This window comes from Ambystoma mexicanum, chromosome 2q (genome assembly GCF_040938575.1).
Source record: "Ambystoma mexicanum isolate Mex_15411 chromosome 2q, UKY_AmexF1_1, whole genome shotgun sequence".
Taxonomy (NCBI): domain Eukaryota; kingdom Metazoa; phylum Chordata; class Amphibia; order Caudata; family Ambystomatidae; genus Ambystoma; species Ambystoma mexicanum.
Window position 1 is genome coordinate 999653900 of NC_090924.1, and position 24143 is coordinate 999678042.

The window sequence follows — 24143 nt, forward strand, 5'->3', positions numbered from 1 at the left end:
TCTCCCTTTGCAGGCAACCCAGGATGCTGACAGGCGTGGCTGAAGTCCAAATGGAGGAGCTGACACGGCGAGCGTCCAGCTGCGAGGAGCAGAACAACGCGAAGCGTGAGTTGCTGATCGGGCGTGGTTTAAATAGCTTTGGAAGAAGTTCCAGGCATGTATCCTTCCACCGATCAGGTATGTATCCTTCCCCGACCACACCCAGGTGGAAAGTAGTCCCACAGGTAAAGTAGTTCCATTCAGGCCTCAAGAGGGCCTGGATGTAGCAGCATGGTCTGCATCAGGTAAGTGCACATTAAAACACTTGAACACATGTCTAGCTTTATGAGCCTGGTGCCTAAGGCGCCAGGACAGGGGTCCAACATGAGCCTGGCGCCTAAGGCGCCAGGACTGTGTCCAAAGGGCTCCAGCTTGGGCCCGCTGGCACTTCCCTGGGGGGAATGATGCCTGCCTCTGGGGTTGCTGGGTCGGACCTGGGTCCTTGGAGGTAGGCATCATGACAATAAATGCCACAGCACATTCATGCATGTCAGATACTGAGTAATGTCACAACCCCACTAATGATACCCATCACCACCTCCCCAGGGGACAGTGCCTACCCTTTGAGCACCCACATGATGACACCAATTCGGAACCCCACCACGCCACCCGAGGTAAGATACAACACAGCCCACATTGCAATCCGGGGCATAGTGGAGCGCACATTCGGGGTGCTCAAGTTACGCTTTCGCTCCCTTGACCGTTCTGGCGGGCAGCTGTTATACGCTTCCCCAGTAGTGTGCAGGATCATAGTGGCAGCATGTGTCCTGCACAATGTTGCAACACGCCGGGGCCTGCCGGTGGACATGGTGGTGCCCCCACATCCCCAACCACATGCACGGCCGCTGCACATGGGAGGGGAAAGGGCACGTGGTGAGGCAGCCCATACGCAGCTGGTGGCTAATTACTTCACCTAAAATCACACCCCTGTGGAGTGCACACAGCCCTGGCACATACCAGCTAACAATCAATGATGATGACATAAGGGACAGTCAACTGTCACAACCATACTAGCCTGTTATTGGTCACCTGGAACTGTTACATTGTGTGCATCCCTACCTACACAAACACCACCAATGCTGTGTCATCAAAAGACACACTTCTATGCTGCTAAATTCATTACCCCCTTGCAAAATACAACATGACAACAGTGCCATGTCACCCAACCCCTCCCCAGCACCTCCACCCAACACACCATGGCATGTCATGCTATGTGAGAGCAAACAAAGCAATCCCCAAAACCTGACACAAGTGGCACAAAGTACAGTGTCCCTAATGGAAACTGGCCACATACAATATGCTCCCAGTAATGTAGAACTAACAACAAACATGACCAAATACTTACCAACAATACAATGCAGCTACACAACCTCAAATATAGCAAAAACATGACAGTACTAAGTTAAAGTAGTGATAGTCTTACAACCTGATTATGCCAGCACATCGACCCCTTCCAACTGAACAGTGTTGCTGCCATGCAAATGTGTAAGTGCACTGCTTACAACATGAACTCCATCTCCAAAGTAGACGGCCTTGTGAAGACATGAGGAATGAACCTGCAAATTAGGAGGAAGACATGGATGCACAAGCACATATCAATACACCATGCAGTGTACAATACAACAACAATATCCACTAGGAATGTATACACAGTATTGACTACAGACTGCCCACACAGCTCATGGGAGTCCAACGTCACTGTGTAATTCATTGTCACTTGGGGACACCCTTTGCAAGCCCATGGAAATGGGAAGCAGGAGGGGTGTGTGTCTCACAAACCCAAGCATCTAACCCAAACTCAGGAAAGCGTGCAACACACTGTAAAAAAAAATCAAAAATCAAAAATCAAAAAATGGCCATGTGGGGGCCGGGTGGGGGCGGGAGGCCACCCAGGAGGTCCGAGGACAGGGTGCGCACCAACAGCCACCTGTGTGGATGTTGGGAAAAAAAACACTTCCATGGGCTCAAGGCCTGCACGGCTATGCCACTGTGGGAGAACTGCTGCTGTCGCTCTCATCACCCCCTGCTGATGCATCAGGAGGTGGTGGTGCTATGGGAGGCAGCCCACGCAAAGCCCTGGTATGGTCCTCCATGGCAGCAAGCATGCAGGTGTGGAAGATCTCATTTTGGAGGATTATAGTGCGGAGATCCCCATGCAGCACCTGACGTGATGCCTGGATCTCCTCCCGAGTTGCCTGCATCTCAGCTGAGAGCGAACGCGTGAGCCGCTCCAGCTGCTGTTCTGTCCTCAAGTTAGTGGAAGCCTCAAGGTCAACAAGAGTCTCCCTGAGGTGATGGAGTTCTACCCTCAGAGCTTCCCTGTGGGCCTGGGACTCTATTGATATCGATTGGCGTAGAGTCTCCAGTGCTGCCCGTCTTCCCTGTGTGATTGGCAAATGGAGCCTGTTGCCTGCTGTAGTTGCTCCATCTACCTTTCAGGGGGGACAATGGAAGTGGCCACCCTATCCATTGCTTGAGCCATCATCTCAACTGATGCTGCCTGTTGGGTTGCCATACCGTACATGGATTGTTCCCATACGGTATTGCCTGGTGGCGTACGGCCACCGTGTTGGTGGGCACCACACCTATTTGGGGCAAGGCGATCTGCGCCTTGCTATGCCGGCACTGCCTGAAGCTGCAGGACTGCATTCCCCCTCTGATATGCTGGCCCAGGAACAGGATCAGATGTTGTGGAGTGTGACCCTGCATCCGTAACCACCAAAGGTGGACTTACCAACACTGACATCCCCATAGAGGGTTCTACCCCTGGTGCAGGTGTGTTGGACAAAACAGAATCCCTGCCAGAAACACTTACCTTGCGACGGCACATAGGGCTCATCATCCAAATCAGCACCTAAATAGAGGTCTGGGGAGGTGCACCCAGAGACACCCCTGGACAGAATGGTCTGCAGCAAGATTGGGTTCTCACCCACCACCACACCACGTCCCACACTGGTGCCCGGTCGTGCCTGAGATTCCTCCTGGGTCTGCACCATCTCCTCAACCTCAACAGAATCAAGTGCGTCATCCCCTGCAAAAACATGAAAGACAAAAAATGGAAACAGGCATTAGCACCATAGCACACAAATAGGCCTGACAAGCTACAGAACCAGTACATGATTTACACATGTCACACATGACTATAACCCTCCCATGCATGCACTGTCACTGAGTTGGAAGGGGAGGCAAAAGGCAGACACTGATGACACCAAGATGGAAGAGCAACACATTTGCTGCATGCTGGGTAGCACTGCCATCACACATTGACCTGTGAGTGGCATGTCCAATACACATACATGACACATGCCATCACACAGATGGCATGTACCATAGCCATGGTACATTCCACAAGTACATTCATATGTCAGTGAATGAGTACTGTTAGCCATCCATGTGAGATGGACATGATGAGAAGAAAAATACTACAGTGTGACATAATACACATGTGCCACACACTGCAACACATCCAGTGTACAAAAATACAGTGATTGCAGACCGATGTACACATTAATGGTTGTGCACTTCAACATGGCAGGAAACAACTATCATGCTCCACATTCAAACAGGCCCCAAAAATTCATGTGATCAGGTCAATACTCAATCAGACTGAATGGTCAAATCATTCACCTAACAAGGTAACACATGTGGGCCAATGTGGGGTTCATCAATGACAGAAGCATGTCACAAATGTGACAATAGGGCTGAGGAATGTGTAGCAAAAGTGGGAGAATTGAAACAATCAGCCTGAACGAACACTGAAAAATACAAACAATGTTGTTGCAAGATGCCACTTCAAGGGCAACTGCCGTAATGTTGCGCTAAATTACTACTGTGGGCAGAAAGGATACTGTCTCACCCAAATCCAAGGCCGCTGAATGTTTTGGATGAAGCACATGGGTGACCCATACCACTCAGGCACACACACCCTCACCTGGCACTCAATCAGAACCCATCACCCAAACAACATACACATGCATTACACACACATGCATGGGCACACACCGGACAATGCATCATAATCAGGTAGTTCTCCCACACCTTGGATCTGTTCCTCTGTGACGAAGGCCCCAGCAACAGACTCATGTCAGTGAGTTCGTTGTCCTCTTGTGGAGATCCACCGCGAGTCACCAGAGTGGCGGCATGATTTGAGGCCAGCTTGTTCTTTGCTCTGCGTTTCAGGTCATTCCACCGCTTGTAGCAATCATCAGCTGTGCGCCTCACAAAACCAAGGGCACTTATGAGGTCGGCGATGATCTGCCAGTGTGCCTTATGTTGACCAGTTGTCGTCTTGGACCCTGCAGTCACCAGCATTTCGTGGCTATGTGCCGACACATAGGACACAAGTGCATCAAGTTCTGCGTCATTAAAGCAAAGCTTCCTTGACGTGCCGGAGTGTGTAGCCGTGTCTGGGGTCTCAGCCTGTCGTGCAGGAGCACCCTTCTTCCTCTTCTTTAAAGGTGGAGCGGAGCCAGAGTGGATTACGCCGCTCTGGTCAGTAGGGGCAGAATCACCGGTGGACTGGGTAGTAGGAGTGTGGGAATGCACAATGACCATAGGTCTTGATGCAGGCATTGGTTGCAGGGTAATGTTGGCAGGGGGAACGTCAGTTTGACGGACCTGGACTGACACTGTCCTGGCTGGGAGAGTCAGATCTGGGGCGGATGGAGCTGCAGCTGCCCCTGCAGCCTCCCCACCCTGCCTACTCGGGGCAGAAGATGACATAGCTGCCCCAGATCCACGTGGCTTGGTGACAACAACTTGCACCGCCACACGTGGCCTAGACTTGCTGACCTGGAATTCAGCCTGGGAGTCATCCTGTGCCAGGTCAGGTGCCACAATGGGCTCGTCCAACAGGGGCTGAGCTGGGATGGCATCAGCCACGTTTCCCTCAACTATGGGGGGGCATGGGTGTCCCTGATTGTTCCTCCACACATGGGGGTATAGGGGCACCCTGCAAATCCCGGCCACGTCCCCTACCGCACCCACCACGCCCACCTTTTGAAGGTCGGCCACCTTTGCCTCCCTTACCGCTTGGTCGCCTCCCAACCATGGCACTGATGTTGTTGTGCGTATGGGAGTTGCAGTAAACTATTGTCCTGGGCAATTGGGGGTGAAAGGGGTAGGATACTAGATGGAATTCGTACCCTAGTGCTCTAACAAGGCTGTCTGTGACCCCTGGGGGAAGATGACGGGTCACGCAACTCACAGGCAGCCCAAAATCAAAAATTAATGTGCACACAGCCCCTCGTAGACCACGTGCATGAAAAAATGAACCCCCACTATGCTGTGGCACCCAGAAACACAAAAGTAAGCGTACGCGTAATACACGCAGCCTACAATGACCTCTGAAGGGGAACGCGACACACGGGGCAAGCACAGTTGCTAAGTACGTGCGGAACTCACTGTCTGCCTGGAAAAAGAACGTGAAAAATATGCACGTGTGCGCATTGGCAACACCCTCGCCAAAAGAAGAATTGTACGCTGTCTGTGGAGACAGGACAAAAGGAGAAGTGAACTCTGTTTGAGGAAACAGGCCCAACAAAAAATCAGAAAAGAGCTGTCAGAGGTAACAGGGAGAACGAACTAGAAACGCTGTGAAGTAATCGCGTGTGAACCGTCAAGAAGTACAGATTTCACCCTCTCCACGAAAAGCACATACAAGGAAATGGCATCCTACACGTAGCTTTTAAACCGCCCCACACGTACACGTCAGATATGCGTGTACGCATGCCCTTTCCTCCAATTACACGCGATGACACTCGGACGTGCAGTTTTTCCACGTGTGCTCTGTCATCACGTGCTATGAGGGAAACGGCCGCGCGCGTATTGTAACTTACGCGCTTACACGCTAAGGGCCTTTGGTCCAATGAAATCGCGTGCGTGTGCTGACGCGCTTACGCGTTAAGGCCCTTTCCTCGATTTACACACTGACGTGCAATTTTTTCACGTGCCAAATCACTCTGTATCAAGCTGGCCACACGAAAACACATGGAAGACCACGCTCCTGCCCAGAAGGCTGAATTACTGCCCCCCAGAGCCCCGAGCATGCTCCTACCTGCCATCTGCTGCTGCCTGACTACCTGCTGCCCACATGCCCTGCCATTTGCTGCCTGCACGTCAGCCAGGGGTGTAGTTGCTATGATCACCCCTGCTGGAACCGAAGACTCCCGAATGGGATTCCATCGCTCCACAGCCCAGCCCCAGGACCCAGTTTCCCACCCACTCCTGCCTCTGGGGTTGCCATGTCCAGCACAACACCATCTGGCAGCACTGGCAACCCCCAGCCAGAGAGGCAGAGGCCACCAGCTTCACTGCCACCAAAGTTGGTCTCCTGGTGGAGCAAGTCCTGGGGCAGTATGATGCCCTCTTTGGAAGTTTGCGCACCGACAATGAAGGACGGACCAGGATCTGGATGGACATCATGACTGCCATCAACACGGAGGGGGTGGCAGTCCGCAATTTACATCATGTCAAGAAGCGCTGGGAGGACTTCAGGTCCAGGACCCTCAACAAGGCCCGTCCCTCGCTAAGGCAGCGGATGCCAAGGGGCGCCGGGGCCAGCTGTCGAACCATCAAATGAGGGACCTGGAACGCATATGCCCAGCGCTCTACATCCAGATCCTTGAGAGGCAGACTCGTCTGGAGTCGAGCGGTAAATGTACATGCATGTTGATAGTACGCTGCTGTGCGTGTTGTGGTGTGCCAGTAGTGTGCAGGTTGCACATGTGTTTATGTAGGGCCATGTAGGGATGTGTATGAACATGGGCGTGAGGCTGCCACATGTGAGTCCTCTCAGTTGTGAGACACATTGATGGTGTATGTGTTGGTAAGCAAGCTGGGCAAATGCAGGTGTGGGAGCACACATGTTTGAATTTCTGTGTATGTACATTGGCATGGTTGTGGCATGGATGGTGGTTCATAATGCATGTATCTGCACTGTGTACATGTGCATGTATGTGTATCTGACAAGTGTGCAACTGTAATGCAACATGGATGCACGTGACACTGATATGTAGAAGGATGAATGGCAGATGTGACATGTATGGCGATCTCATCACTGCAACAGTTGGAGGAGATGTAGACATGCATGTAAGTGTGGTGGCGTGTGTGCATGTCTAGTGCACTCCTTGTGTTTCATGTGATGTCAGGCTCACCTTTGGCTGTTCATGCTCTTGTATGTGTATGGATGGTGCTGCCTGGTGCAATATTGCTGTTGAAATGTTCATGTGTGTGAGTTAAAATGACATCTGTGTCGTGGAGTGTGATGCCGTGTCTTTATTTAAACAATGCCACTCATGTGCAACTGTCATGTGTGTATCAGTTCATTGTACAGTGCCCTGATGCCTATGTTTTATCTCTCCCTGCCTGCAGTGTCAACTGAAGAAGAGGGTGGAGAGGGTGCTGTGGAGAACAGCAGCAGGGATCATCCCGCCAGCAGGAGACGGAAGGCCCGGCTCCCCTCCCAGGTTGTCATCTTGTCGGGGAGTGAGGAGACCGGTGCCGCATCCCAGGCCGCAGCTGCCGAGGGAAGGTCCAAGAGGCGGAGGTTGGAGTTGGACTCCTCGTCAGCAGAAGGGGCAGCTGAGACCCCACAGGGTCCGATGGAGGAAGATGGCACGGAGTCATCCAGGTTGGTGGGGGTTTGGTGGAGGAGGAGGCCGTGCAAGGGTCAGACACAGGGTCTGGAGGTGGGGATTCCACTGGTGCTAGTGGTGCAGTGCAGGGGCAGGGACAGGAGGCAGCACAGGCCACCGCGGAGGTGCCTGTGTGTAATCCTGTCCCCGATCCTGTGACTGCATCATCCCGCACCAGCAGGGATGCCTACGTCCAGACCCGTTTTCAGGGAGGGGATCCGCTTACAACAATTTTCCTTCCTCTCCCTGCGGACGTGGCTATCCGGGACCGGGTTGAGCCTGTCCTGGGTGGGGTGGCGTTGCGTCAACGGGCCATGCAAGGTGACCTGCAGTCTTTTCACGAGGAGACTGCACGTCATCTCGAATGGCTCGTTGACCGTGTTGACCTACTGGGACAGCTCACCAGGGCCGACTTTCCTCTGTTTGCTGGACCTTGTTCCGACCCCCTCCTCAACTGAACCCCTATGCGCCAGTCGTACTCCATGCCATCTTCCCACCCATGTATGACCTGGGTACCCTGTGGAGCTGCCTGTGACCCTGCGGCCAGGCTGGTGGAGGACACATCCCTGCCACAGTTGGGAGTCGGACGTCCAGCAGGGGTGGCCACATCAACAACTGCACCCCAGCCGGAGGAGGATGTGCAGGCAGCAAGAGCCAGGGCACAGGCAGAGGCACAGCAACAGCAGCAACAAGGTGGGAGCCATGATGGCTCGGGGCCTTCGTCATCGGAGGGGCATGCATCGGCCAGAGGGCAGGAGGACCCAGGACTGGAAGTGTCTTCCATGTGGCAGCGGTTAGGCCATGCTATAGATGCAGAGTGGCAGCGGGAAGAAGAGGCACGGCTCACGATGGTAAGGGCGGAGAACTCCATGCGGAGGGCCCTGAGGTGGACCGAGTGCCTCGAGGCAATTCGCAGGGAGTTGGAGGAGAACATGTCGTCATCCCTGCGAACCATGGAAGAGGACCGCCTCCAGGACATTGAGCAGGAGTTCGATGATGCCCTGGCCCGGGACATCCAAAAGTGAGCCTTCGGACTAGCCTGCTGTCATTGTAAATAGTTTTTAGAGTTAGGTTTCCTTTTCGGTTTCCTTTTTTTTCTGGTCAATGGACAATGCCACACACATTTGTATATAGTTATATTTTTAGGTAGTTTCTTAGGTAGGTTTCATTTGTTTAGTTGGGCTCATGGACCCTTTACATCGTTGGACAATGGATAGATTTATTTTTGGGATTTTTGCATATGGATTAATGGATTTTTATTTTGGACAATGAATTGTATATAGTTACATCATGGATTCATTTGGATTTTTTTTCATTATGGACATGGAGTAATAATTTTTTTTTCAGGTCAATGTATTGTAAATAGTTGGACTATGGATTGATTTTGCATTTTTATTTATCATTATGAACATGAAACAATAGATATCTTTTTTTACCTTTTTTTGGATTTACGTTGGTGGAGGGAGAGTTTGGACTGTTTTTCTTTCAACTTTTTTTGCATTGCTCATCATTTTCATTCACTCATCTTTTTCACATGCTTTTCATTTCATGTTTGATATTTTGGTATGCTTTCATTTCATTTATTTATTTATGTACATAATACATTTTCATAGTTTAGTTCCATGTGTGGGATTTGCTCATTGGGTTGATGCATGTGAAATTGTGGGTTCACACAAGCAATGCCAACCAGTGTGTGTGTGTGATGGACATGTGTTGATGTACATAGTTGAGTTTTGGTTTGTGTCTTGAGATAGGCATGTCAGTGTGGGGTGGATTGGGAAATCATTGCGTCTCAAGAATGGGGTGGCGTGATGTGGTATTTTTTGGTGTAGAAGTGGGCCATGACTGTGCATCTTTATTTCGTGTAGGGGGGGACATGAGTGGGACATGAGTGGGGGCCTGCTGGCAGGTGCCCCTGACTTCTGGGGGGTGGGGGTGACGGGGGACATGAGTGGGGGCCTGCTGGCAGGTGCCCCTGAATGCTGGGGGATGGGGGTGCAAAGGGACATGAGTGGGACATGAGTGGAGGCCTGCTGGCAGGTGCCCCTGACTGCTGGGTGTTGGGGGTGCAGGGGGACATGAGTGGGGGCCTGCTGGCTGGTGCCCCTGACTGCTGGGGGGTGGGGGTGCAGGGGGACATGGGTGGGGGCCTGCTGGCAGGTGCCCCTGACTGCTGGGGGTTGGGGGTGCAGGGGGACATGAGTGGGACATGAGTGGGGGCCTGCTGGCAGGTGCCCCGCACTGCTGGGGGGTGGGGTGCAGGGGGACATGAGTGGGGGCCTGCTGGCAGGTGCCCCTGACTGCTGGGGGGTGGTGTTGCAGGGGGACATGAGTGGGGGCCTGCTGGCAGGTCCCCCTGACTGCTGGGGGGTGGGAGTGCAGGGGGACATGAGTGGGGGCCTGCTGGCAGGTGCCCCTGACTGCTGGGGGGTAGGGGTGGAGGGGGACATGAGTGGGGGCCTGCTGGCAGGTGCCCCTGACTGCTGGGGGGTGGGGGTGCAGGGGAACATGAGTGGGACATGAGAGGGGGCCTGCTGGCAGGAGCCCCTGAATGCTGGGGGGTGGGGGTGCAGGGGGACATGGGTGGGACATGAGTGGGGGCCTGATGGCAGGTGCCCCTGACTGCTGGGGGGTGGGGGTGCAAAGGGACATGAGTGGGACATGAGTGGGGGCCTGCTGGCAGGTGTCCCTGACTGCTGGGGGGTAGGGGTGCAGGGGGACATGAGTGGGGACCTGCTGGCAGGTGCCCCTGACTGCTGGGGGGTGGGGGTGCAAAGGGACATGAGTGGGTGATCAGTAGTGCAAGCTGGCATGTGGCTTGGCTGGGGGGCATTCCCATGGTAGATGGGCTGCCTGCGGGACATGACCAGGGGTGCAGGGTAGGCCCCTGTGGTGTGGGCTGCCTGCAGGGGCCGTGGGGGTATAGAGGGAACACCTGGGAGGACCCACACTGCCAATTCACGTGTAGGACTCCCCGCGCACCCCCGAAAATCAGTACACCACTCTGACAGCAAAATCGCTCATGTGAAACTTCCCACGCACCCCAGGGATACACGTATCCCACTCGCACAGGGCCAATCGCGTGTGAAACTTCCTGCGTACCCCCAATATACACGTACCCTGCTCAAATCGCGTGTGAAACTTCCCGCGCACCCCAGGAATACACGTACCCCACTCACACAGGGCCAATTGCGTGTGAAACTTCCCGCGTACCCCAGGAATACACGTACCCCACTCGCACAGGGCCAATTGCGTGTGAAACTTCCCGCGCACCCCCGAAATACCCGTACCCTGCTCAAATCGCGTGTGAAACTTCCCGCGCTCCCCAGGAATACACGTACCCCACTCGCACAGGGCCAATCGCGTGTGAAACTTCCCGCGCACCCCCGAAATACACGTACCCTGCTCAAGTCACGTGTGAAACTTCCCGCGCACCACAGGAATACGTGTAACCCACTCACACAGGGCCAATCACGTGTGAAACTTCCCGCGCACCCCCAAAATACACGTACCCTGCTCAAATCACAAGTGAGACTTCCCGCGCACCCCAGTTATCCACGTAGCCCACTTGCACAGGGCCAATCGCGTGTGAAACTTCCTGCGCACCCCCGAAATACACGTACCCTGCTCAAGTCGCATGTGAGACTTTCCGCGCACCCCAGTTATCCATGTGCCCCACTCGCACAGGCCCAATCGCGTGTGAAACTTCCTGCGCACCCCCGAAATACACGTACCCTGCTCAAATCGCGTGTGAGACATCACGCGAAACCCAGTTATCCATGTACCCCACTCGCACAGGGCCAATCGCATGTGAGACTTCCCACGCACCCCAGTTATCCACGTACCCCACTCGCACAGGGCCAATCGCGTGTGAAACTTCCCGCGCACCCCCGAAATACACGTACCCTGATCAAATCGCGTGTGAGACTTACCGCGCACCCCAGTTATCCATGTACCCCACTCCCACAGGGCCAATCGCATGTGAGACTTCCCACGCACCCCAGTTATCCACGTACCCCACTCACACAGGCCCAATCGCATGTGAAACTTCTCGCGCACCCCCGAAATACACGTACCCTGCTCAAATTGCGTGTGAGAATTCACGTGCACTCCAGTTATCCACGTACCCCACTTGCATAGGGCCAATCGCGTGTGAAACTTCCCGCGCACCCCCGAAATACACGTACCCTGCTCAAATCGCATGTGAGACTTCACGCGAAACCCAGTTATCCACGTACCCCACTCGCACAGGGCCAATCGCGTGTGAAACTTCCCGCGCACCCCCGAAATACACGTACCCTGCTCAAATCGCATGTGAGACTTCATGCGAAACCCAGTTATCCACGTACCCCACTCGCACAGGGCCTATCACGTGTGAAACTTCACGCGAACCCCAGTAATATCCGTTCCCCGCTTGGCGTTTGCTGTTTGGCAGCCCTGTAAACTGGTCCAGGATTAGCGCAGCCCTTTGCGCTCAATTGGGTATTTTGATGGCTTTTCCTTGCGCTAGCGGCATTCTTGGGGGCGTAACTGGCGCTGCTGCAGGGTCGCTGCGCCACTCTGGGCCACGGCTGGTTTGGGGGGCTAAAATCCATGAATACGCTGTGCGCGGAAATGGATTTTAGCGCACGCGGCTGGTGCAGACATTCACACGCGCACACTGTGCGCCAACCGCGTGCGCCACTTGTGCGCGAAATTCTATGAATTACCCCCTAAGTGTTTAATGGCGCCGCAGGCTTTTATGGCGCAGTTAAACACTTAGCGCCTGGGTCGTAATGAGGCCCTAAGTGTCAGGACTAAATTGTCTGTTTTTAGACAGTGTTCTAATGTTTTATGTGAAGTGAATGGGATTGGCCCATCGCTTTTTTTAAGCTTTAAATGTGTTTTCTTATGAAATTGATTATAGAAAAATGACAAAATATGTACTTTTTACAGCACTAATTTAATAAATGTTGACTGTATGTTGTTGATATGAGCTAACTACCTCTAATGTCCAGCAGATTTATTTTTCCGATAAAAAGTAGATCTTCTACTCAAGTAGTAATATTGGGTTTCCCCCCTTATTGTGTATTCATTTTTGGACCATTACATAACCTCCAATAATGCTGCGGCCATCTTGGCCTAGTCATTGCACATATTGGGCTGTACATGACAGAATGATAAACAATATAATTTGCTAGGCTACGCAATATTTCTCATCACGTAGTTCGATTTACTCATCCACAGTCATACTGACATTTGAATACTGCCAGTACAATCTGAGGCCTACAATGACATGGTCGTGATTGCCATGTGGACTGGCTGGTATAGCCAGGCATCAACCACAATTGTGAGCATGCCACATCTGGTCTGGGTGAAGTATCTCCTTCACAATACAAATTGAGGTTAGAATTGAAGAAGGGAAAAAAGACACACATTTAGTCAAGTAAAGTTGCCCAATGCATTTCGTCATTTAACCCAGAGCAATGGGTGACTAGTCTCTGGATCCAGACTTGCTCCAGCCTGTATAGGCAAGTTATTGTAGAGAAACCCAAGAGGTTAGCTTGAAGATGGTCAATGACAAACCATTTAATGTCGCCCCGGTCATGTTTGTGCTCTATACAATGTTGCACCAAAGGAGCAGCAAGTGTGCTGGTCCTAATTCTGCTACAGTGTTCTCCAATGTGCACCCAAACCTTCCGCCTGGTCATTCCTGCATACAGTAGTTGACATGCACACATAATAATGCACATTACATTCTTAGTGTTGCACCTGGTGAATTTCCCCAACTGCCATGCAAAACTGCCATGTGTGAAATCAGTAGTTTTCATAGTGTGTCTACATGCCCCACAGTTACCAGAGGGATGGTGGCCCATAACTGCCATCCCGAGGGTTTGGCGCTCTACTGATAACATAGATTGAGAAGGCTGTGTGTCACGTGATACACATCGAGAATGGAGTCATTTGTCTTTCAAATTGAAACCATGTTTTAAGGCGAAGAGAGGCATTTGGGAGGTACAGCAATTTGACAAAACAAATCGCCAGTATTTTCTGACCAGTTGTCGAATCTTGTTGAGAAGGGGAGAGAAAGTAGTAGTACATACTACCCTATCTGTCTTTTTAACTGAGTCATGAGGTGCCAGACGTACGTCCCGATGTGTATAGCATGCCCTTCTGGCTGCATGCTTGATGGCCTTACGTGGGTAGCCACGCAGCCTCAATATGCGTACTAAAGCTTGTGCTTGTTCCTTGGTCCATAGTGTATTCACAGTTTTGTCGCAACCTCAAATATTGCCCATTCAAACCTGTAACTTCAGATTTCACACATATCTCTGAAGCAGGCACCTAACTAGCAAAGATATCTTTCTGGCTATAAGCATTGCATTGCTTCTAACAGTATGATTCCCAATGTTGCTACCACCTCTTTGAATTGATTTCTCTGAAGATGTTCTTCTTCTTACCCCTGACGTGACATTCTTTCATGGTTGTCAAAAGTAGGCTTTTTCTTAAATGTCTATACCCTAGGCAGAAATACAAAAAGTGGTATAATGATTCTCTGGACTTCTGCCTACAACCACCTAGTCCATCAACTGCCATTCTTTTATTAAGGCTGTGCCTGTCAAAATAGAGGGTCTTCATTTGAGGGAGGGTTAAAGGAAACATGGGCAGGCATTATGAAGATTACTAGAACAGACAAGCCCGAGACCTATAGGATAAATATAGGATGTCTTACAGCAGCTGGAATGGATCCTGCCCCGAATGTCCAAAGAATTAGAAAAAACAAAGAGGAACTTCATGATGAAACATCTAGAGGACAAAGACACAGAATAAAACTAACTGGCGTACCAGAGCACAATGAAAGAACAAATGTGAAGGAACTCATGATTGATATTCTATCATTAACTTCATAACATCAATTTGCAGATATTTCAGAGATTGACAGAGGCTATAGTGCCTTACACCCATAGCCAGATGAATGACCATTTAAAATAAAATGTATGTGCTAGTATGGGGAGATGATATGCCATCTGGCAAGAGACAAACAAAAATCACAGTGGAATACAGGCACAATATAGCTCCTTCGGTGCTTGCCTTTTTAGCATCCTTAAGAAGACATTAAGAAGACGGCTCTATGTGATTTTATTGAATAGAATTCATTGATGGAGAATTCATCTAATAATCTTTTTTTACTGCTCGATTTTGGCGCAATTATATGCAGGGGAGACCTCCCACTGTCCCCTTCCTTAACCCACCTACATTTTCTATTTGCCTAAACCCAACCTCCACATATGTTTGGTGTAAAATCAGATCAAATACTTTCAGTGAATTCTACTGTGGGAAAAACTGCTGTTACCTAATGAGACATACAGAAAGTTACAATAAAATAGGTTTTCAATACTGTTGGGGATTCACCCCAGTGTCCATTTACTTTTGGGTCAAGGGAAAAAGATACAACCTAATATCATGGAAGGAGGTGTTTTAAGTTTAAGAGTTATGAGAGACCAATGGCAGATCCAGCTATCCCAAAATCCTTCAGGGACTCATAAATGGTGCCAGGACTGATCATATTGCTCCTGGTGCAAGGGGAAAATCCCCTACAAGTAATTGTAGGATCCAAAATAAAAAGGAAAACAGGCTACTAGCAAATCTCTTGTTAATTCCTTGTGTGAATTTCAAATGATTTAATAACTTTTTAACGTAATTTGATTGAAATAAATGAAATGTATTCTTCTTTCTTTGTAAAGTCTTTACTGTGGTCTGTATGGGGTGATCTTCGGCGATGACTGAGGGTTCCTGTTCTCATGCTATTGATGACTCCATGTCCTTTTAAGTGAACTGAGTTTCATATCCTCTGGCTTGACCACTGTTTTCTATTGTGAATTGCTTCCCCTTCTTGCCAGTGTAGTAGGGGACACCCATCCATTTAGTGCTAGGAGAATCAATAAGGGCTCAAGAACATTAAATTGGTAAAAGCAAATACTTCCTTTTGATAGTGTGTGTTTCTTCCACATGTTAGATTCCAGAAATAATATTGACGAATAAACAATTGCATGAGATGATGCATCTTTGTGGTGGGGTGACATGTGTATCTTTTTATAGGTTGTTCTACAGTGGGAAGACATGCTGTGTCCTGATATGCTGAGAAGGTCAGTCAGTGTGAGTGATCAACGAGAGGGTATGGATGGGAATGCAAAGTGGAATCATGAGTGATGATGCACGTGTCCTGGATGAGTGATTTGGAATGTGCGTTGGTGTAAGTTGAAGTGAGCTGGCTGAGGAGTGAAAAGGCACAGCTGCTGTTTTCATCTTACTTTCTCTGATCATTAACCAATCACAACGCACCGCATAAAACAGAAGGGTAGCAGTTAACAGTGGTGTTGGTGTCTTGATACTAGTAGGTCTCTCGTCGGCATTTGACAGCATCTAGCATTCCATCCTAGTGGGCTAGCTCCTTCGGTTTTTCATTACCAAACTGGCTCTTACTTGGATTCAATCCTACATCATAGTTTACTCATAAATGGTGGGGTTAGAAAGCTTTAATTCCCAATCTTTGAGAGATATCAGATGTGGAGTAGAAGAGGTGTCATCCTATTGCCACTCTTACTCAATGTTTACCACAAATCTCTGGCTATATTGACACACTCCTTCTGCCACTATTGCTACTCATATGACGAATATTCTCAGATATTGCCAAGACTGTATGGTAATTCAGGCAACATAATCTCTCAATCTGTATGACGTTGGTCAATCATTGTATCAACTACAATAGATGAAAGCGTATTGACTCAAAAACCAAAGTCCTTTTCTCTATGGACCTTCCTTTGGCATGTGGATGTCGATGTTCCAGCCAACAAACCTTGACTCCCCACCGATACCAGCAACCAGTGTTAGAGATCAAGGCACATTGAATCACAAACAACCTATGCATATCCATCAGTTAAATGTATTAACACAGATGTCCTTTGGCCAAGTGCATGCTTTGAAAATATTTTTTCCAATGTCTTCCTTTTATCAACAGCTCTAACTCACAAGGCGAGGATGGGCTACGCAACTGTAAAATAAGTTTATAACTTTGCTCCAGGGAATTCAAAACGCAGCCTCAATGTCCCTCTTTCAACTTCAGAGAAGAGTACACGTCACCCCAGCCCTGAGCCAGTTTCATTGGCTGCCTGTGGTGCCACCAATACAATGTAAGGCACTGTGTTTGGCACACAAGACATTTCATAGAGAAGGATCTTCGTTCTTCGCAGATATATTAATTCACTTCACGACCCACCAAGGATTAACTTGATGCTTCTTTCACTTTGAGGGGTGTCCATTTTTGCCATGCTAAAAAAACCTAGTCCATCTGCGCCTTTTCTGCAAGTGTACGTTAACTGGATAAGTGTTCATGTTGCAGATGGCTCTCATCCTCTCCTGCACGCGGTTCTCCAGAGCACACCTCACATAATAATTTCAATTATAATGTCTGTTCTTACATAGCTCTCACCCCTATGCGCAGCATTAATAGGTGTTATTATTATCCAATTTAATGGTCCCCAATGTACTGACCTTGTGAGGATGAAAGTCTGTGTCCACCCCCCAATGAATGCTACCCAACAACTGAAGAGCCGCATATGGACTGCATGTGTGGAAAGACAGTTTATTCATAATCCCATAATGTGCACTGTTTCTACGGAAGTGAACATTTGCGATACTCGTGGAACCATAGGCTCTTACTGGTCACCCACCTTGTTCTTATACTGTATGGTTAAACAAACTGTGGCTGACCGGGTTGACAGTTGTGAGCAGTTTCCTAATTGTTACTGTTACCTGTGTTCCTGAAAGATACAGGGAATCACATTTGCAGATGTCCCAGCGTTTGAATGTATACATTTTATGTGCAGTTCTTGACTGCTAAAAGTCATTATAAAGTGGAGGCACACCTTACCTTTGTGTGCAGTGGAACGCATTGTACATATAAAAAAATTGGAGCATTTGCAACACTAACACGTTTAGGCACCTCTCAATAATATGCACACAAGCATCTCAATAATATGCACAAAAGTATCACAAAAACTCTACAGTCACCTCTAAAAAATGGCTTCTTACGCGATCAATTGTTTGTTGCCCCGTCTGATTTTCATAATTTTTTTATTAGAGTGGCAAGGGTGTCAACTGCTCTATGGGCTTTTTGGAACATCTGCCCATGTCCTGGGATTTTCTTGCTCAAGTTCCAGGCTAGCTGGATTCCTTCCATGTTCTCCCTTTCTAAAAGAGACAGGATTGTTGCAATCCTGGGCAGCGGTTAGAGCCTTGACTTTGGTGCACATCAAACAGTATGTTCAGCTGCCAAATCCCAAGATAAAGCCTTACAAATTGCTACCATGAAAGTGAATCATGGCAATCCCAGGTTCTCCCTGTCTAGCTAGGTTCTTTATTGTAAACACGCTCTTTGTAGAGGGACCAGAAAGTTTTCCGGTGATTCATCTGGCTGATAAGTGAGGGCAGAAGCAGCTCTGTTTGCCTTGAGATAATTTCTAAAGCCAGAACATTATTGCCACACAGTAGATTCCATTGGTGATCAGGTTTGGATCTTGTGTCACAAGAGAGGGTTGACATTTGTGTAATCTGTGCTGAAGGCCCAAAGAGCACATTGCCTTCTGGCTACATCTTCCATGATTTGCAAGTCCACCCAGAGGCTCAAACAATTTAAAAAGCACTTTCATGCCGTACTTAGGGCTCCTCTGATAGACTGTGGTCGATCTCTTAATGGAGGTAAAATTCTGGAGAAGCCTCACTCCTGATGCCCAGTAAGTGTATTCCTTTTTGAATCACGCATGCCTCATCCTGTTATACCTCACACCTGGAGGCAGGTAAAGTTGTCATATCCCGACGCATATCACATTTCCTTTCTTTTGTACAAGAGAACCCACCTATCTGTATCAAGCAAGACTGCTTGTTGTGTCACTTGGGAAGGGGTCTGCAATGTTTAGCTAGCCAGATGTTTTGCACTTAACCAGCATAGTCTATGATGAGGAATCATATGAGCCCTAGTCTAAAACATCAACAGAAAAATAGAGAGAGACAGGCTGCACATTTCTGGTTGAGATTGGCCAGTCACAATAGTCTCCTAGCTTGTCTCTCTCCGCTTCCTCTGAAAAAGCCACATCAATCCCCCACTCCTGCTAACTTGCTCCTCTAAATTATGCAGCTCATGGGTGATCACTAAACTATTCTCCTTTTCACTCAGTGCAACATCATTGATTTTTCCAGAATACAGGCCTTTCCTTCTTGCAACATTCCTGTCCCTGTGCTCTGTACACTCACTAAAATGTGTCTTTCCACCTGAGTTTAATTTTAATTGTTTTTTTTATAAGGCTTAATACCTGAGTTCAGTCTCAAGGCGAGGATCCGGGATTCGAACCTCTGGTGCTCTGTGGTGGTTCTGTTTCACAGACCAGCACGTTGCCCCTGTGCTATCCTCCATTCTGCTGAGAAGAATAAATTGCCATAGCAATTTATACACACATGGAAAACGATGATAGTAATCCAGATGAGGATGCAATTGGGAGGTAAATTATTTGTGAATCAGATACCTTTGCTCTCCTTTAACCAATTGGGATGGCAGGATTTCTAACCTTTAAACGGACACTTCACTTCATTTAATTACCAGTAGAGCCTCTTTGATGGCTCTTTTTCATGTACTGTGGCGAGTCGGTCACGTGAATGCTGTGATGAATTGATTAAAGTTCTTAATTTTTTCTATTATTTTCAAAGTCAAAGGTTTGAATTCTAGCACCCATTTCTTGATCTGCTTCTTATTTCCCCCCTCTCTATCTTTTGGTGGCAAACAGGGACAGATGCGCTTCAGCAATCTCCATACTCACTTTTAGTCCTTCTACTTTATCCCGAGTTTATTTCGATCATGCATTGTTCAGTTTCAGGCTTGCCAAGTCACATTTTAAAATATCTTGTGTGTCTATTTGCATTGAGGCTTGCTTCATTAATGTTGGCATTAGCACAAACTGAGCATGAAAAACTACAATATATAAGAGTATGTTCTCTTAACTTAGTCCTGGCCTCTCTAAGTTGACCTTTCAATTTGTCTGGGGTTGTCTTGAAAATCTCACTCAACCCATATGGGTCAATACTACTTCATTTCACGGAACACTGATTTTTGTCTAATTACAGTTTCAAATAAACATGTTTAAATATCAAAGCGTCTTTTGCTTGCAGGCACTCAGTGTGTTTCAACTTCATGCTAGTAGAAAGCCCCGAAAGGCCCTCATAGGTGATTTCAAATGTGCTACCTCTTTCTCTAGTTTATCAATCAGATCAATTGTTTCATGTTTCTGCAATCTGTAAACTGTGGCTCTCCAGATGTTTTATGATGGCATCCTATTCCAAAACATCTGACAAACCCCACAGGTTGCAGACAACTGTGCTATAGTGTCCTCATTTGCTCTAAATTTGAGGCCAGAAATATTTTGTCTAATTGATTTCATTTTATACTCAGCTTCCACTACGTTTTCTGTCATTTCCTGCTATTGATTGTACAGATAATGTTGTTAGCTCTACTAATAGCAATGTTGACCTATAGCAATTTGATCATGTAGTGAAACTTAACTGACAGATCAACTGTGAGCATGTATGTTTATTCTACATCATTAACCTTATGTAATATTTGTAATCCCCCATGACTCCCAAGGTTGCCAAATATCTTGCTTTCTGGAAGTCACCAATTTATGACGCATCCTAATTTGCAGTTTCAAGAAGGTTGAAATCCTTTCAAAACTAGATTTAAAGTAATCTGACTGCAATCTCTACCATAGTGTTTCACTTTATTGAGTACTATGCAGAACTGACAGTGTTAGCCACACTCTAAAGTAGCATCAAATAGCAATGTTTGAAGTTAGTTTATGTGCAAATGAAAAACTCCTAAAACAAAACAATGTAAATTAACAAAATTGAAGAATGTTCTCTTAGAAATTGAAGACACATGATCACTTTTTCACCAAAAAAAGTGCTCTGTAATACAAAGATAATTGTAACTAACATGTGTTTCTAATTTTATAACATCACTGGAAACAACCAATGGAAATATTTGGACTCATCTCTCTGAGGTGTGTTGTTTAATGAAAGAAACCAGAAATAGTTCTCACTAGAAAGTACACATCAATCATTACCATGTTCGTCTCGTCAAGGCTACCAGAACAATCTATCATATCTACGTGACTAACAAAGATAGAAGTGGATCGCTGTTTTTTTAATCTATTTTCTAACTATAGTTGCCATAGGATCACCAAAGAGGTAAATCTTGATCTGTAGACATGTTGCCAATGTTTACTTTCTATTTTGTGTCCTGCGTTTTGTTATTTTTTTTATAATTCACATCTTTGGGATCACACTTTCCTGATTTTATACCAATGTCACAAAAACTTCACACACTCTCAGTATCTGTATTCAATACAAACATGCATCAATTTAATCAAGTAATGTGACAGCTGCGAGTCTGTAAAATATTTCTTTTAGCCTAAACACATATCAATAAAGCATTGATATGTTAATATGGACTAGGAATACAACTTTGCTCGCACATAATCCAAACATTTGACACTAGTCATATGCCAGTTTCTAACATTTAAATAATAATAACTTTGTTGTAGTAAAACAAAAAAGTAGCTTTGTTAATATTTTAACATTTAAATACGTGATTTTATTTTCTATGAAAATTCTTCACAATATTACAGGAGAAGGAATTTAACAGCACATTGAACATGCCTCTCAAATCTGTCCCTCATACATTTCTCCAAATGTGTACATATATGAAATAGCTTAAAATCTTCATCTCCCAACAGTAAATTGCAACACCTTTAATAATGCTGACAAAAAGTGGGAAAGAAAGAGGAAGAGAAAAACAACAGGCAAGACATGATAACAACCAGACAATACAACATTACATGATAGACGGAAACACTAGTACCAAGTTGAATATTCACTGAATTAAACAGGTACAAAATATCATTATATTTTTGCAGCATTCTCTCTCTAGAACAAGAAACTATTTCTGTGGCTTAAATTATTGAATGGATTCCGTCTTTGCTGATTTCAGATCTATTTCAGTTAAAAAGCTACACTTGGATTCAGTGATTAACAATATAATTATAACAATTATTTATAACACGCTTAATACCAGAGAACCAGTTTCTAATCACTTGTTGCTCTGCGTTTTCTTTTGTCCAAGACAAGTATTTTGCCCCTGAGCTTTCCTCCCAGCCCTTATGTGTCTGGTCGTGATATAATGTCAACCAAGTGTAATTTCCCCCTTAACCTACTTGGAAACTTAAAGATTCTGAATTGGGCAACGTATGATTTTAAGTCTAAGGTGTACTTGTAATCTATAATATTGTGTGCACCGTAAATCTCATTGTATTGCTACTATTTAAAAATACATGTGAATGAAAGTTTAATCTAACTTGGATAATGTTGGGGTTGTGGGTGTGTAGAGTCTTGCTGAAAGAGCCAAACAGCATCTGTAACCATGCAGTCTGTGGGCTAGCCCCCAAGTTTTGATGATTCACTGTATAAAATCGTGAAAGAAAAAAAGACCTGCATTTCAAAAGTCACCTCATTATGAGTTGGGCGGTGTAGGTTACATGCAGCTGTATTAACATATACTTCCGCATTACCACACCGGACAACTATGAGTTTGGCATAAAGTTGGAGGATTTACCTCCAGCTATAAACTGGAGGTATATTCGCCATCTTTCTCGAAAATTCCAGTGAAATTACCGCCACCGGAATTCGCACTGCACTCATTCTGCCAAAATCCCCCATGGAGTCCTAGGCACTCCAATTAAATCGAGACTAACACTGCCACTACCACTGGTATTCTGGCCGTAATACCGCCAGACCAAGAGGCGGTAATGGTATTACAGTTCAGTGGTCTCTGTGGATTTACCTCTGAGATACTGCCAAACTCTTAATGAGCCCCTTTTTGAAAACCGAAAAATCAGATTAGTTTCTAATAACTCTATTTTGACAGAAAGTCAATCCCAAATTGCTTTCTAGGTTATTACCCTGCACCATTCTGAAGGGCGCAAAGCCAATAACGTGGATTTCCAAGTCAGGCTCATGCACATCTACAAAGGTAAATGAGCTCAGTGGAATGTTAGCAGTGTTCTTGTGTTTTTTTCTTTTTTTACAGAGATATGCACATTACTCCAATCTGTTACTGCCTGAAATATGTTATACCTGTTTTTTCTGAACATGAGGGCTTAATGAATTTTGAAGACATTCATTCTAACCTCCATTTCCAATGTGACCCTGGAGAATGTAGGTGCACGTGGAGGAGAACACGTTGAAGCCATGTATCTAGGAATAAAGTTGGAAGTTTATTCTTCTCTCATTCTTAAAGTTACAGGAATCAAGCTGATAACTTATCATTAACTAAAGGAGAGGATAACCCACTAGACATCCATTCCGCTCACCCATGATCAACTAAAGATCAACTAACACATATAGACTCTCACTGCTGTCATGGTCAGGGCTCTGTGCATCACCCCATTCATGACATCATTCCCTCTCTGTCACTCAAGCATGCCCTCTTTCAGGATACAACATATCTCCCTTCCTCACATAACCAAATACACAGCAGGAAAAGGAAGAACTCCTAATGGGCGCCCGCCTAAACTCCGCCCCAACGTAGTTACCCCTGCACGTCAAATTAGACCATGCCTACCACTGTATGCCCTACCATACAAATGATTCCACTCATATATTTATGCTCCACTCATAGCCATGAGCAGCCAGCACTCAGCACAGAGAGAAACAGCCCCACACCCTGAACCTATACAGAAGCTGTCCAACTTGTATACATGTGCACAGCATTTTTTGTTTGAGTACAGTGACCAATTAAAAGAGCAGAGCCCAACTTCATGACTCCCAAAAGGGTTTCTTGCTGAATCACTATCTCAGACATAATTCAAACATAGAATTGTGGGCATTATTTTTTCACAAAATGTTTTTATCTGTATCAGCAAGCTTGGATTCCATGAAGCCAGAGATAGGTGTTGAGTTATCTGGCCTGGCCTTTCTTCTATTTTCAGTACTGCCTGCCACCAGCCCACCACCCCTGGTGATGGCTATCTAAGTCTAAAGTTGCACCCATGCTCGTTTCCATTTTTTTTAAGAACCTCTTCCCTTCTTTTCAACATTCATTTTAAACATACCTTATTCCGAATATCAAGGAGTCAGTAAAAGAATGAAACCACCCTTATACTTGAACATCTTACCTTCCATGAGACAACCAGACATCTCTGTATACTGCCCTATTGTCTTCACAACATAAAATCATTGTTTCACACAAGCATTTTGTGAAACAATTGTGCAAGACCGCAATGCATTCATTATCCATGCCAACAAATTAGACACATCACAGATCAGCATCTGTAAGTTAAAACAACTGTGCAGGTAGTAGAGGTATTTACTGTGGAGTTACAATACACA